Source organism: Artemia franciscana, chromosome 3 (genome assembly GCF_032884065.1).
Source record: "Artemia franciscana chromosome 3, ASM3288406v1, whole genome shotgun sequence".
Lineage (NCBI taxonomy): Eukaryota > Metazoa > Arthropoda > Branchiopoda > Anostraca > Artemiidae > Artemia > Artemia franciscana.
The window spans coordinates 885,135-896,068 of record NC_088865.1 but is presented as its reverse complement, the minus strand read 5'-3'; the positions used below and the strand labels follow the sequence as shown (position 1 = coordinate 896,068).

General features: G+C 35.8%; 1 long non-coding RNA gene across 1 annotated transcript in view; it reads left to right on the top strand.

Annotated features, from left to right (window-relative positions):
- Window positions 1-7,964: 7,964 nt before the first annotated feature.
- LOC136024720 (uncharacterized) overlaps window positions 7,965-10,934 on the top strand; it is a 36,880-nt gene continuing 33,910 nt past the window's right edge. Inside the window, exon 1 of the long non-coding RNA XR_010616885.1 lies at window positions 7,965-8,281. This is a non-coding gene — a long non-coding RNA (uncharacterized LOC136024720). The remainder of the gene's footprint in view (window positions 8,282-10,934) is intronic.

Genomic DNA, 10,934 nt, shown 5'->3' with positions numbered 1-10,934 from the left:
GAAAACATGGGTGATTAAAGCAAATTAAATAATAATTTAGAGGATTATAATATCAAAATTTTAGTACATTGTTATACAGCGTGCCAAAACTTGTGGATAGTTCGACACTAGAGGGTATTATATTCCATTGAAGTATAGATTTATAAATGGGGGATCACTGGGCAGAACCAGAGACACACTTGGGGACAATGAAGGAACGGTTGGATGAACGGAGACACAGGGCTTCAGAATTATTACTATTAAAATAAGACAATACTTGGGGAGGAAGATTTTTATGGTAAGCGGAGTATGCAAGGGATAGGTTTAATTTTTTTATGATTTGTTCAAAAGGGATAATACCAAAATCGGAGTATAAGTCCTGGGTGGGAAATAGTTGGGGCAGCCAAAAAACTGCTTTGACGGCATGGTTTTGGGCAGATTTTAATTTATTGGTAACTGAAGGATAAGTGTTGCCCCAAACAGATCCACAGTATGGGAAATATGGGTAAATAAAAGAGTAATAAAGGGTGACAAGGATATCGAGAGGAGGAAAATAATTCACACGATTAATTATACTTACCTGTCCCAAGATTATGGCTCTGATGTTAATGGTCTGATCTTCCTGTTAATGGTCATGCAGTTAACGAAACACCACTCCTGTACTCTATTCAAAAGAGTTTGAGTAGAGGATACGGTGGATGGTAAATTAGGACCGGTGATGAAAAAGTTGCTATCGTCAGCAAAAAGTATTGGGTGCACTGATGGACCCAGGTTCATAACCAAATCATTAATATAAAGGAGAAAAAGTATTGGACCAAGAACAGAGCCCTGTGGGACACCCCTCCGGACAGGTAGGGGAGGTGAAGTCACCCCGACCAGACTCACACTCTGTACTCTACCAGAGAGATAAAAGCGAAACCATAAGAAAGGAACTCTACGAATCCCTAAGCTGTTGAGTTTACTTAATTAAACACATTGATCAACCACATCAAAGGCCTTAGAAACGTCCAGAAATAAGCACAATACAGTATTTTTAAGGTCAAGTTGGGAACGTATAAACTGTGCGGCGTCCATTAGTGCAAGAGCCGTTGAAAATTTGGAACGGAAGCCATATTGATGAGGAGAAATCAACGAATCTGAAGAATAGATCCCAAATAAAAAGGGAGAAAGACGTTGGAGTATAATTCTCTCGAGCACTTTAGATATAACTGGGACAACTAAGATTGGACGATAATTACTTATCTCAGACGGATCGCCTTTATTATGAATCGAGATAACAATTGCTGATTTAAATATTTCTGGGAAGACTCAATTGGTCATAGACAGGTTTGCTATGTGCACAATGGGTTCACAAACATAGGGAGATACGGTCCTAAGAAGCTTATTACTTATGCCAAAGAAGTCAGGTGTACTACTATTAGAGAGACATTTGATAACTTGAAGCACCTCTTTACGATCAGTTGGAGAGAAAAACATGGATCCAGGATTCTTGCTAGGGTGTACTGACTGGGAGAAGGAACAGGAGTTAGAATTAGGAATATTAGTGAAATAACTATTAAAAGCATCCGGTACTGAACTTGGGTCAATTAATCTGCCACTGATGTCCTTAAAGTTAATAGGTACAGATCTTGAATTCTTTTTTTTTGAAAGAATATCATTTATTGTGGACCAAATTTTTGCAAGTTCCCTTTGCAATGATAGATTTTTGAGCAATGATAATTTTTTTTTGCTTCCCGGACGAGTATATTGGTATATAGGTTTTATATTTTTTATAATTAGTCAGGTCAATAACGTTACTGGATTTGCGAGCTAACTTAAATAGGTCATTTTTTCGGTATGAAGAGATTATCAGGCTATTAGACATCCAAGGGCGTACGTGGTTTTTCGGTTTGATTTGTGAACTGGAAAGGTAGAACAGATAAGATCACTCAGTCCCTGTGTAAAACCGTTTGTGGCTGAATTAACATCCTGACAATCCAAAACCTCATCAATTCTATTAGGAAAAAGGATTGTGGGAAGAAGACCACTTGAGGTGAATGTTTCAAAGAAGGTATTACAATCATTATTATTGCTAACATTTAGTAAATTACAATAAAGTCTCCAAGAACTATTGCCTTCTTTTGTGGTAAATTAATAAAACTAGAGAAATCATCAAACAGATTACAAGAGAAAGGGGTAGGAAATGAGGGGGGTTTATAAAATAATGAAAAAATAAACGAATTCTCGTCAACACTTATGTCTACGATTATTGAATAAATGTATCTATTATTTATAGGTTGCGAGAATAAGGATTTACATTCTAATAGCCGGGTGAATTTCAGACTTGACCGAATGTAAAGAGAAATGCCACCAGAGGACTTGGTTAATTTTTTTTCAATATGAATAGCTTGAAAGCCAGGGAGGAAAAATTCATTATTACCATCAATTTCTGAAAGCCACGTTTCCGTTATTCCAATTACGTCGAGAGGGCAGTAACCATTAATAAAAATTAAGTCTTTAAAATTAGCCCACTTATCCCGTATACTTTTGATGTTAAAGCAAATTACATTAAGTTTGGGCTCTTCCATTAGCTTAGGTTTCACATTTTTCACAAAATCAAAAGTGTCGAGATATTCACAGTTAATTTGGTTTAAATGGCTATCGGGGCTAGCTAAGGTGCTGGTTGGCAAATTATTTTGGTCATCATTATAGTTAAAAACAAGATTATTGCACAGTGATAAATTTGTGAGAAACGTAAAATCTTGTATAGTACACATTTACATATCCATTGTGGTCTGTTTAATCATCTCGTTAACTAGAATATTGGAAATTTTCTTCAGCCGACGAAATATCATTGGTGGTAATTTTGGGCTGGGATGGAAAGTTTGCCGTTTTTTTCTTAGATTTCTTGCCTTTGACTAGGGTAGTGGCATCGACTACCGTCTTGGGGGTTGTGGCATTGTAAGAGCCTGCATTAATTTGATTTGCAGCTGAGTCTACATGCTTAGAGTGGTTGTGGCTACATGGATGTGGCTTTGATGTGGAATCTATGTCCTTTTTCATGGAGGATAATTGAGCTATAGCTGTTTGTAAGATGCCAACCTAAGAGTTCAGTGATAGCCTTCTTCTTGAGAATATTTTTGATTTCCTCAGCTTCATTACCAACCTCAATTAAGTGATTGACTGTGAGAAAAGTTTCAAGTCTTTGCCATTCTTGGCTACTTTTAGATGAATCTTTTGAAGGGCAGGATGTTGAAGTAAACTTAGGTAAGGGATGGAGGAACTGACTAGAACCTTGAGTATGAACATTATTTTCCTCTTTTGGAAATGATACTGTCTTTGTATCTTCTACAGCAACTGTTGCTTGGCTTCTACTGGGCCGATGGGGTGTGGGTTGCCAAGGGATTCTTGCAGCTACAACTGAGTAGGGTAGGCTCATTTTATCAGATGTTTTAAGGAATACGATTCGCTTTTGGTGAGCCCGGCAAGATTGTTTTTGGAGGGCTGTGTGTCCCTTACGGTTAGAATTTCTGCTGAAAGGGTCCGACTCAGGGTATTCGAATTTGTAGTATTGTATACACAGTATTGTATACGAATTGTAGTAAGTAGCGACCCGGCTCAATTGCAACCAAAACTCTAAAAAATGGAATTTTTATACCAATAGCTACATCAAAAGAATCGCATTTTAATGCTGATTTTAAATATATAAGTTTCATCAAGATCAGTTATACCCATCATAAGTTCCGAGCCTGAGAAAATTTGCATTATTTTAGAAAATAGGGGGTAAACACCCCTAAAACTCATAGAATCTTAACGAAAATTACACCATCAGATTCAACATATCAGAAAACCCTACTATAGAAGTTTCAAGCTCCTAACTACAAAAATGTGGAATTTTGTATTTTTTGCCAGAAGGCAGATCACGGATGCGCGTTTATTAGTTTTTTTTTTCCCCAGGGGTGATCGTATCGACCCAGTTGTCCTAGAATGTTTATTCTAATGTAAATGAAAATTTCTAGTGCCCTTTTTAAGTGACCAAGAAATTGGAGGACACCTAGGACCCCTCCCACGCTAATTATTTTCCCGAAGTCAACGGATCAAAATTCAGAGATAGCCATTTTGTTCAGCGTAGTCGAAAAACCTTGTAAATATGTCTTTGGGGACAACTTACTCCCCACAGTCCCCGTGGGAGGGGCTACAAATCACAAACTTTAACCAGTGCTTACTTATGGTAATGGTTATTGGGAAGTGTACAGGCGTTTTAAAGAGGATTTTTTGGTTGCGGGAGGGGTTGAGAAGAGGGGGATATGCTGGGGGAACTTTCCATGGAGGAATTTGTCATGGGGGAAGAAAATTTCCATGAAGGGAGTGCAGGATTTACTATCATTATTAAAAAAAAACAATGATAAAATAAATATGAAAAAGTTTTTTTCAGCTGGAAGTACAGGAGCAGCATTAAAACTTAAAACGAACAGAAATTATTACCCATATGAGGGGATCGCCTCCTCCTTATACCTCGCTCTTTAAGCTAAAGTATTTTTAGCGATGTCAACTATTTGTTCTACGCTTTTGTGATTTAGGGGCCATTCTTAATGAATTGGGACAAAATTTAAGATTTAGTGTAAAGAAAGAGGTACTGACGAGAGGGTGAACCCTCTCATTTATGTAATAAAAACATGAGAATAAAAAGTTCTTTACGTAAGCTAATTTATAAGTTACGTATATCTGTTACTAATAAAAAGATTCGTAAAAAATTAAAAGTTCTAGTTGCCTTTTTAATTAACCGAAAAATTGGAGGGCAACTAGGTTTCCTCCCCCGCCCTTCTTTTCTTAAAATCATTCGATCAAAATCATGAGAAAGCCATTTAGCCAAAAAAAAAATATACAAATTTCATTTTAATTATTCCTCTGCGGAGAGCCAAAATCAAAACATGCATAGATTCAAAAACGTTCAGAAATTAAATAAAAAGAACAAGTTTTTTCAACTGAAAGTAAGGAGCAACATTAAAACTTAAAACGAACAGAAATTACTTTATATATAAAAGGGGCTGCGTCCTCATCAACGCCCCGCTCTTTACGTTAAAGTTTTTTACTGTTTTAAAAAGCAGAGTTGAGAGAAAGAGTCAAACTTATTTCTCTACTTTGCTCAATTTTACAGGAAATGAGGATTGAACGGCTTGGGTGAAGAAAACCTTCTGTGTTTAAACTTAGCCTTATAGCAGTTGAAGGATTGATGAGAAGGCCTGAAGAATCTATTAGTTCAGTTTGTATTTCCTCCACTTTTACACTGGTACCAAAACTATACAGCACATACTTGTGTAACTTTTACGCATCTTTTTTTGTGGCTAAAATTATTGAGCCATCAAGAATTATTTCTTTGGATTTCGACAGGAGATGGTCTTCCGTCTGAGAAGACGTAAAGTAAATATCAATAGACAAGTCCTGCTTGAAAACAAGTTCAAAATTTACCTTGGTGATCAGAAATATAGCTTTCCTAATTTCAATTATTCGATCTTTTGAAAAGGGTTGGCCATTGGTTCTCTTGATTGAGACAGAATAATAATTGGGGTAATCGTTAGCACTAGTTTCTGGGACACTTGAAGAGAGGGGTTGCACTGTCACTGGCGAGCAAGTTTCATCCTTTTTCCTCTTTTTGCCAGGCGTCTCACCTCTTTCATTGGAGTTAGTTCCGGCTAAGGCCTGAATTCCCGACAAGTGGCTAACTGTTTTGGATCGCGTAGTTGGGGGAGTTCTAGGAAGAGTTTTAGAGGTAGGTTGGAATGGCGACTGGCTAAAGGTTTCAGTGGGAGTATCCTTCTCGGGTGGTAGCCTTAGGGGCTTTTTTCCCGTCATTTATTCCGACGAGACACTGCAGATTCATGAACTGTTAATCAGTCTTAATTCAAGGTTACTTGACCAAAAGTAAATACGATAGTTTTTAATCAGCGATAACACCAATATATTCAATTATACACTATGATAAACAATAACTCACTTTGTATGAAGTGAGCAATCCCTCACAATTAAATCCACAAGTTAATTGCGCAATCTAACACAGTACAGTACAAAAAATAATCTGATTAGGTTCATAAGCTACTTCCTTTTAGTTCCGACACTAAACTCATACTGGTACAGACTGAATTCGGTAAGAGCTTTTAATTTCCAAAATACCTTGTGACGTCATATTCTTTTTAACACATTTCATAAACATATGTGCGTCAAAAATGCCTCAATAGTTGCTGTATCATTTTTAGTGTCCACGATGAGCGGAAAATTACATAAGAATCATATGATTGGCATAATATTAATGAGCACGCTTCAATTTAATCAATTAAATCATTACCCCCCCCCCCCTCCTGAGTAACTGAATTGTTTTATATCTAAACCTGTCTAACAATAAAATATCAAGTATAAAAGTTTGACAATTCTGCCCCCCCCCAAAAAAAAAAAAAAACTAAAAGGATAAAAATTGAATGAAATATTTTAACTTTTCCCAGGGCTGTTGTATCGAGCCTATTTTCACGCCACGAAATCAAAAAGAGGCTGACTTTGTCTGAGGTTAGAAGACAAATGACGATAAGATGAATACAAACAAGCCTGCCACTTAGCCGTGTTGGGGTCCAGCCTTGAAGTTGGTTTCATAGTTTTTTCTTAAAACTGGTATATTTACATTTCTGACAACAAAAATGATCTAAATAGGTCACAACTATAAGGAAGAATTCGTATTTTTTCCCAGGGTGGTTGTATCAAACCTCTGTTAAGATGAGATATGAGATGAGATATACATTTATTAGAAAAAAAAACAATATTCGCCATTCGCCTGCCAAGAAAGGCAATAAGCTTGGAAGGGAAAGCGAGGTTATCACCCTCAGCTAATTAAAACCACGTTCATATCACGCTACTCAATACAAAAGAAACTCAACTGATGAAGGAAGAAAGGAAAAAACAGAAAGAGGAAAAGACAAGAAGAAGACAGAAAACAAAAAAAATTAACAACAAAATAAATCAGGGAAATGCCTTGAACAGAAGAGACCTGGAATGGGCCTCACATCAAAATCACTCACGAGATAAAAGTTTTTTTACCCGTGACTTGAAAGCCTTGGTAGTCAAAAGATCATTGAATTTGTCATTAAAGGTCATTGAAAGCCGGGTCACATCAAAAGCCAAGAACATTTTTCCAATCCTTGGGCAAAAACTTACAAACATTGGGACCCTAACGGCCAATCACAAAAGATGCCCGAATGGTGCTCCGAAACTCATGAGTTAAGTTATCAGCTTTTCTTGTGTTATGTTCATGACGATCTCTATTAAAAGTAAAAAGATTTTCAAAAGCAGGGGTGAGCAGGTGATTCAAACATTTATACGAGAAAATCGCGAGTTGGTGATCTCGAATTTGGGATACATCCATTAACGTATTCTTTTTAAAATGCTCATGAGCAGGAACCTCATTAGAATCATAAAATTTCAACAATAATTTTACAGCTCTATTCTGAAATTTTTGTACTCTTTTGAAACACGTTAAAAATTTACTTGCCCATATAGATCATCCGTAGCTAATATATGGACAAAATATAGAAAAATAAATTATTTTTAGAATTTTTTTGGGACTAGATTTTTAATCTTCTTGGTGAAATCAAGAAGTGGTTCATGTTGTCTACGGTTAGAAGACAAGCAACAGTGAGAATTCATATATAGAAGCCTACCTTGCAGCCGTGTCGGGGCTTTGCATCTAGGCCACCGTTCTCCCGGTATTATAAATATATTTTTATTTTTCCTTTAAACAGGCAATAATTGCGTGCTTTTTCTTGAAAGTGGCACCATATTATTCCTTGAAATTAGCATCCTGGAATTTTTCGGCCTTGTCCAACAAAGTATATAGCCGAGAAGTTTGAGAAAATTCTATGAGAGCCTTAATTTTGGGACAAATTCCTGTGAATGATTTCATATTTTTGAGCACATTCAAAGAGCATACAAACGCGATACTTACCTCAGTCATGATTCAATGCTCGACCAGTTAAGACCGTAGCACTTGCTATCGCCTACCTTATGAATGAAATAATGAGCTAAGTGAATATTGATTATTGCTAAATTTTCTGTATGTTGTGATACAGCAAAAGCTTTATATAAGTTGATAAAAAAAAAAATTGAAAATACATGCTATTTTCGAAACAAAAGTCAAGAACAGAAAGCATTAGCTGTTATTCCTCCAAAGTGATTTAAAGCTGGAGCTATTCGTAAAACGTGATTAAAGCAATAATACAGTGGAATAACGAAACTGTGATAAAAAGGACTGACAAAGGGCTGGTGGTTTCTTTTTTTCCCAGTAAGTTAATTTTAGCTATTAGAATATTTATTTTTTTTTCCAGAAGACACATCACAGATGCGTGTTGGTAAATTTATAGCAAACAGTATTACAGGCTTTCGTATAAAGTGAATATACCGCTCGATGCCTTTTTTATGCTCTTTACAAATACAATAATCGCTTCTACCGTGATACTATCTGTTTACATACGCTATTTTACGGTCTTCATTCAGATTTAAGTACTTTTTTACTTCTTAAAAATGACCTAAAAATGTGGTATAAAAAAGGCTAAGAAAAGTGGTCTTGAACATTAAATACCTTATAACATTGATCTCAGACTTACTGTTTTATTATAAATCAATTCTTTTTAATGTTATACAATCCACGAGTACTGATTTTCCAATATTAATTTGGATAAATTAATCTTTCCCATGTTATGACGTTTTCTTCTTCCTTGACATTGAATTTTAAATAAAAGCATGCGTTTTTGGTCGAAAATATGAAAGCCGGCTATTATGAACGCCAGTTATACTGTTTGCTATAAATTTAGCTATATTAAATACAACAATGGTTAGTTTACGTATTTAATTTATGCTATGCTTTACCCCCATCCCCCGGATGTGCAAATATATAGCCCAAATTTGTTTCTGAACTATTACAGATTTGTGATTTCAAATATCCTATTATCAAACAGTTCGTGGTAACGAACTGTAGTAAGGAGCGACCCGCCTCAATAGTAACCAAAACTCTAAAAAATGGAATTTTGATACCAATAGCTACATCAAAAGAATTACATTTTAATGCTGATTTTAAATATATAAGTTTCATCAAGTTTAATCTTATCCATCAAAAGTTACGAGCCTGAGAATATTTGCCTTATTTTAGAAAATAGGGGGAGACTACCCCTAAAAGTCATAGAATCTTGAACTAAAAACGAACAGAACTTACTTCGTATATAAAAGGGCCTGCTTCCTCATCAACGCCCAGCTCTTTACGCTAAGGTTTGACTCTTTCTCTTAATTCTACTTTTTATAACAGTAAAAAAAAATGTAGCGTAAAGAGCGGGGCGTTGATGAGGAAGCAGCCCCTTTTATATACGAAGTAATTTCTGTTCGTTTTAAGTTTTAATGTCGCTCCTTACTTTCCGTTAAAAAAAACTTGTTTTTATTTAATTTCTAAACGTTTTTGAATCTATGTATGTTTCGATTTTGGCTCTCCGCAGAGGAATAATTAAAACGAAATTTGCATATTTATTTTTGTGGCTAAATGGCTTTCTCATCGTTTTGATCGAATGATTTTGAATAAAAAAGGAACGGGGGGAGGAAGCCTAGTTGCCCTTTGATTTTTGGTTATTTTGTAAAAAAAAACGACCGAAAACGCATGCTTTGCTTGAAATTTCGGCGACAAGGAAGAAGAAAACGCCATAACATCGATACAATTTATTTATCCAATTTAATCATTGAAAGTCAGTGCTTGTGGATAATATTACATTAAAAAGTGGATTTATAATGAAACAGCAAGTTTGAGTCCAATGTTATAAAGTTTGAGACCAATGTTTTAAGCCTTTTTATACCCTATATTTAGGTCATTTTTAAGAGGTTAAAATTGCTTAAATCTGAATTTCCGGTAGAAGCAATTATTATATTTGTAAAGAGCATAAAAAAAGGCATCAAGTGGTATATTCACTTTATACGAAAGCCAGTAATACTGTTTGCTATAATTTTACCTGCGTGTTTGTTTGTTTTTCTTTTGTTTTGTTTTTCCATGGGCGATCGCATCGACCAATTAGTCCTAGAATGTGCAAAAGGGCTCATTGCAACGGAAATTAAAAGTTCTAGTGCCCTTTTCAAGTGACTAAAAACTGGGAGGGCACCTAAGCCCCCTCCCACGCTCATTTTTCGCCAAAGTCACCAGATCAAAATTTTGAAATAGCCATTCTGTTCAACTTGGTCGAAAGCCTAATGGCTATGTCTTTAGGGGTGACTTAATCCCCCACAGTCCCTGGGGGAGGGGCGGCGAATTACAAACCTTGACCATTGCTTAGATAAAGTAGTGGTTATTATGAAGTGTACTGTCAGGGGGACTTTTCTGGATTGTGGTGTGGGTGGGTCGGAGGGAGAGGGTTTTGTGGGAGTATCTTTCCATGGAGGAGTTTATCATGAGGGAAGAGAATTTCCTTGAGGGGGGGCGCAGGATTTTTGTTTTTCACCTGGAAGTAATGAGTGGCATTAAAACTTCAAACGAACATGAAATATTACGTATATAAGGGGGTTCGTCTCCTACACAATACCTTTCTCTTTACGCTAAAGTATTTTTAGTAATTTCAACTATTTATTATACAGCCTTTGTGATTCAGGGTCATTCTTAAGGATTTGGGATAGAATTCAAGCTTTAGCGTGAAGAGAGAGGTATTGACGAGGAAGGAAACCTCCTTATATACGTAATAATTATACACAAATATAGAAGTTCGTTACGTAAGCTAATTCTTAAGGTACGTATGTTTATTACTAACAAATACGTTCGTACAAAAAATAAAAATCAAGTTGCATTTTTAAGTAAACGAAAATTGGAGGGCGACTAGGCCTCCCCCTTTTTTTATGAAAATTGTCCGATCAAAACTATAAGAAAGCCATTTAGTAAAAAAAAAAATATATACATTTCGCTTTAATTATTC